The sequence below is a fragment of the Varroa jacobsoni genome, unplaced genomic scaffold, assembly GCF_002532875.2.
Source record: "Varroa jacobsoni isolate VJ856 unplaced genomic scaffold, vjacob_1.0 scaffold_403, whole genome shotgun sequence".
In the NCBI taxonomy this organism is placed as follows: Eukaryota; Metazoa; Arthropoda; class Arachnida; order Mesostigmata; family Varroidae; genus Varroa; species Varroa jacobsoni.
Window position 1 is genome coordinate 3586 of NW_019213305.1, and position 6027 is coordinate 9612.

The window sequence follows — 6027 nt, forward strand, 5'->3', positions numbered from 1 at the left end:
AGGGAAATTCCTTTATCCATGGCGCGTATCCGAATGTATAACGGATGGCCATACCGTTCAAAAAAACAATTCATGAAAATTATAATATGAGATTTGCTGTCGTTTGTTGTTGTGGTTATCTTTCATTGTTGATGGCGTCGCTTTTAGACTGCGCTCGAAATCGATTGCCGTCAAGATACGGCTGGGTCGACGCGTTCGCAAAGTCCACGTCCATGTAGAAGGCGCGCACGACGCAGCGGCCGCAACTCTTGGAATATCGACAATTCGTTGGACGCACGTCCACAGAGCGTTTCTTCTACTAGATCTTCCCATTGGATTAACACTACATTCAACGTCCATGCTTCCATTTCCAACGTACGATTCTGAGTGACCTTGATGCTTTTCAACAACTATTAAGATAGGAAAGCGGACTGCCAGCAGATATTCGTGAATACCGTATTCGATAACTGGCGACATGATTACGTTTTTCGCCGCCGATTACAGCGGCAGTCAGGACGGAGGGAAGGGCCACTGGCTGAACTGAGCAAGAGATTCGAGTTCTTTACTTTGCCTCACTCGGCAAAGTATGTGTCTTTGCCCTATGGTTGACCTTTCGTTCCTCTTAATTGATGCTAATGTAATGTCTGTTCTAGTATTAATTTCATTACTAGACTGTTAATCGAATCGGTGAACGTACTTTAGCGAGAAAACCGTGGTTCTCAGCCACATCAGAGCTGTTTGGCAAGCGTTCAATGTAATAGCAGGCTTGCACGGGCTGAGAGCACCGAACGTTGAAATGCTGGCACACGTATTTTGGAATATATGCAAGTATGACAGACATCGTTTAACGGCGTGTCCGTTGGGCCCCCGAGGCTTCTGGGCAGGCCCAACGTCCTGGCGCCTCATTGCAAGCTGTGGCCCACTTGACCATAGGTTTACTAGAGGTGGTGTCAGGCGCTGACTGGAGGACTTGCCAGTCTGCGTCAGCTGGCGATCGATATAAGTCAATGTCTGATCTTAAACGTCACTAACTACATTATTAATCTACTGGGCATAGATTGGACTGTGTACGATAGAATGCAATGATACCGCAATAGGGTATTGTAGACAAACGCGGGTAGACTGCCCAGCAGACGAACATGCAGACAACAGAAATAAACAAGAGAACGTGAACGAGAAGAAGAGGCGTGAACGTTATGAAACGTTCGCGCCTGCGCAGAAACGTTACGAGATGTTATTACATGTCTCAGACGCATCAAGCGCAAATTAAATTGTGCACGATAGATCTACAACAGTAACAATAATGGCAACAACAACAACATCGAATCAAGCGTTTGCAGCCGTTGATCCAATCAACCCGGCATCATATATGCAAATCTGATGGCATACAAAACCATAGAATTAATATAGGCCAAAAAAAAGTGCTATATTGAAGGCAATGGAGTATTAAAGAACATTGAAAACCCACTTTGCTCACCGAATGCTGAGTCTTGATATCAGTCCAACGAGCTCACCGCAGATTATCGACTCGTGCTGTTTGATACAGTTTACTCATAGAACTTTTGGTACTATTACAGAATAAGAGACTTTTACGAATAGAAACAGGCAGATTCTTATGTCGTATAGCTTCATTGTTATCAGATATCGTCCCAAGTAGAAACACGAGGGACGATGGCTAGACAGAAATAAAATCGCAAACCTGATTTACAAAAGAACCAATCGGAGGAAAGCGTACATTTTTCCCTTATTTCGACACAGGCGTCCTAAACGGTTTTAATGATTTAGCTTTCAACGTAAAATAATTGTCGAATTTGTGAAGATAAAGATACCAAGGCAATGCAGCCACAGCGTGTCAGATAGCGGGGCAGATAACTTTTAATGCCCTTTGAAAATCAATCTCAAATTTTCTTTTCTATCAAATCTATCAAGTTTTCTGATAAAATGCATTTCGTAAAGGGCACACAGGCATATTCACGTTGGTTAGATATCACTGCACCGTAGATATTCATTATAGACACAATAGAAACTCAGTTAGCTTGAGCATTTCAACAGGAAACCGAGCCCGAAAGTCTCTAGCGTCACAGTATCCAAACCAATCTACCACTACGCCATACGCTAATCACATGCTACATGTAGCAATAATCTTATCATGGAAATAAGTTTTTTTTTCAGTTTTTACAACATTTTGCACATTAATTTAAGCTTAAGACAACGAGGCAATGAACGTTACAATTTCTAGCATCTTTGATAACTATGTGATCAACTTTATCCTCATTATTCTTATAATCTTCATCATCGGATGCATCTTATCATCTTCAGGTTTTACCTCTCGTGCTGTCGCTTCTTGCCAAGTTCGGCCGAAGCTCTCCAAAGCGTTGGCTATGCATCTTTTCGTTATTTGGTGAAGATCCGTGACGCCGCTGCTACCGCTGCCATTGTCCGCAGTATCATGCCATGATCAACTGCAGTGATCAGCGATGCGCCCATTGTAGCTATCGTTATCATATTTGTAGTAATTATCATTACCAGCATTGTTATCGGGAGCATACATTACAAACGCCCCTAATCTAGCTTACTTAATAATAAGCTTGACCAGTAATAACATAAAAAAAAATTAATGACTCGCGAGCGGACGGCCCCATGTGCTACGTGTTTTCATATTAATACGGCTGTCGTTAGCGCCAACACGACAATGCGTATTCCTCATTGGATGAGAACAGTACCAAGATATGAAGTAACTGAAGATGTATTAGAAGTAATCACAGCCGCGGCAATGGTGGCCATCGGTTAATGTGGACGTAAGGCACATACTGCACAAATAACACTCAGCAGAGTCATGATCTCTACCGGAAGCAAGAGTATTGATGCCGGCCATTAATTACACCGTAATGCTGCTCATGTTTACTATTAATTCTGAGGGTGACAATGACAGTAAAGTGGTTGGCCTTGTAGGACTAGGACCGAGTAAAGGCGCGTATATTTCGATATTACCGTAGCAAAGATTCAATTATTAACGCCATAAATGTTGTTATTGTGCGCGATGGCGTTGCATAGCGGTAGTAAGGGCCCGCAATGGTTTCACTTCAAAAGTATATACACTTTGTTTCACATTAGGAACCAACCGGCTGAGGCAATGGCCAATATCTTAATTACTAGACGCAAAGCTTCATTCTAGCATATCTCTGATAACGCGATTGATAGTTGCGGTAGATTAAATTGCACTGCGCACTGAAAGAAGCAACGAAATCGTGCACACGTGTTTTTTATACATATATATATAGATCATAAGAGTTTTTTCATCAAAGTATATACGTAATTGGGAGACACACTATTTTGTTTTGTAATCTGCAAGATAAAACGTAGACGATGTATATTGGACGGGTTTTCTTGTCAGTCCGAGATATGCGGAAGACCGCCGCATTACCAGTTGTACTAATATACATGTATATACATTGTAAAACTAAACAAAATGAAACAACGATACACCAGTTACCAACCAACCAGTCATAGTTCAGACACGGTGGTTCTTGGACCAGGTTATGGGCCCATTTACTGGCTGGGCCAGGCTCCCCTATGGGCCGATCGGTTTGGCTGCTTAGATTGAAGTTGTAAGGCATTCCTGTGGAGCATCGTCCGGTTTACCCATTAGATGACGTTTGCTCGTTGTCCTGGTGCCACTGACGTTTTCCCTAGCGGCATCAGACAGTTAGAGCCCGCAATACCCAGTGTCCTTCGGCTTCGGTTTTTTGTCGATGGTAATCACTTTGTTGTTGTTCTTGTTGTTGCCGTGTGCGAAGGAATTAACCAGTCAGTGTTTAAGCTATTCGAAGAACAGCAGCAATTGGTAGACATAGGCTCGTTGTTGTGCCAATGGCTAACGGCACCCAACAAAGACAACAAACCCAACTACGCCAGTGTGACAATGGCAATAGCTGCAGCGACGAAACAACAACGACCAGTTACCACCACTCGATGTCTCGACATAAATCATATGTTCGACGAGACAATAGCGACGATGCTGTTGTTGCCGTTGCCCTGTCGCTGGACTGGTCGTCCCGTACTGCTGCTTCGCCTTCTAAGACAAAATTTAGAGACGATGAGCGTGACAAAACAGGTCGTGTCGTTGCTGTTATAGTTACCATTGCATTAGTGACGAGCGTGCACCGTTTGCAATCACTCGTAAGCTATAGGCTTAGCCTTGTAGAAGTAACACGCTGGTGCTAACGGTGATAGTCACGATGCGGATCGAGGGAGGGAGTCGACTCAGAAAGTTCCTACTATTCCTTCCTCGAAAGCCGTCAAAGTTTCGTATGGGGACGAGTTTGCGACCAGCGAACAATCGTTTTAGATGATCACGACGAAAATCGACGCTAAATCCAGCCAATGTATCGCAGGATTGCTGATGTACCGGGCAAACTATCGATCGGTAACGGTAAATCTTGTTGTTGTCATGCGTCGAGTGGATTTCTCGTCGGTTAACGATAACAGGGAACACGAAAACAGGTTCCAAATAACAGACTGCAGAATGAGAGAAGTTGTGCCATTCAAATGATGAAGCCGTCGTCAGGTTTTACTCGTCAGCTGTTGATCTTCTAGTGAGCTTAAAGTCACCACTTGTCCGACTGCGTCGATATTGGGTGGTATTTTTTGCCGCCACTGAGAGTACGCACCTGCACGAAAAAGTGGGTGCAGGTACCGTGTTTCTAACAATGTTGTCCAGAGTTACTTGTTGTCCGGCCAGTTCGTATAGACACAGCAAGCATTTTGAAGCACACTTGCAATAAAGATGTATGGTGACTACTCACTTCGGCAGGAATTGAAGTCGTTTGCGACGCTCACCGAAGTGAATCGCTTGCGTTGGGTCAAGCGGACGCATTAGCGTTGGCAATGATGTGCCCAATTTCACGTTTCCGAATGGTCCCGACACTGCCGCTGGCATTGAGATGTTCAACGCTATGCGTCCTCTAGTGTCAATTTAGATCTTATGTTATGGCAAAAAAAGTTTTCTACTCTACTAATTAAAGATGTTTCTTTAAGCTTTGCTTGTTCTGCCATCTTCAAGATTTCAATAATGCAGACTATTTATCCTCTATAGCAAAAATACATTGTGCTGCACGTGGCTTTGGTACTACGGTCGAGATATTACCAAGAGTTTATAAATCGCAGCAAGCCTGAGTAATAATAACTCTCGATATTGCAAAAGCTGAAATTGTTGGTAAGGTAAAGTATAATTTCGAACTTCATCAAGTTGAAAACTCCCTATCTGAATATGCATCCTCTGTCAATACAAGTTACTCTAGGTAAACTTTCGTTCCCGACGCAGACCGCTCTGTCTGAAAGCGGCATTGTATATTTCCCTGTAATCAGATACGTGCTTAGCTGATTACATTGGTGGACTGAAGCACTTTTCGTTAGATGAAAAAATAAACGATAATGAAAAGAAATTTACAACTGCTGCACCAATGCAGTCATTTGGTCGTCCAACGCCACTTGTCAGTGTACTGCAACCTGGGTCAGGCTGAGCGTTTTGCAGGCCGCTCAGAGCGAAAATGCTGACAATTTGGCTGGGCCTGGCTGCAGTCAATCGTCTTACTGCTGATGCTGCTTTTAATTTCAATGATAGCTATACGAGCAGGGCTACTGCACTACAGCCGTTCATACGCATTTACAGCCATTTTTTTTTTATCCTTCTTCAACGCCGCGCTTCGACATTCCGTATATAGGGCTGGACACCGCTATCAGGCTGGGGAAAAAAGTTGCGGTCGAAGGAATAGCCGCGAAAATGGAGCATCACAATGGACGATGAGCAGTGGCGGACATCTCGGCGGCAATAGCAGAAATGGTAACGAGCACCGTTGGCAAGACAGCACATCAGTACGATCAACGGCATGAGAGGTTTTTTCGTAGATCGTTCTTCCGCACCTTTTGCCTGGCTAAAGAGCAGCTGCAGAAGTATCCCAACTAATACTGCTGACTTTTTATTCTATCACAAAAACTGATGTTGTGTTAATTTACGAGTCAGCAAATTACTTTAGCTACATCTTCATT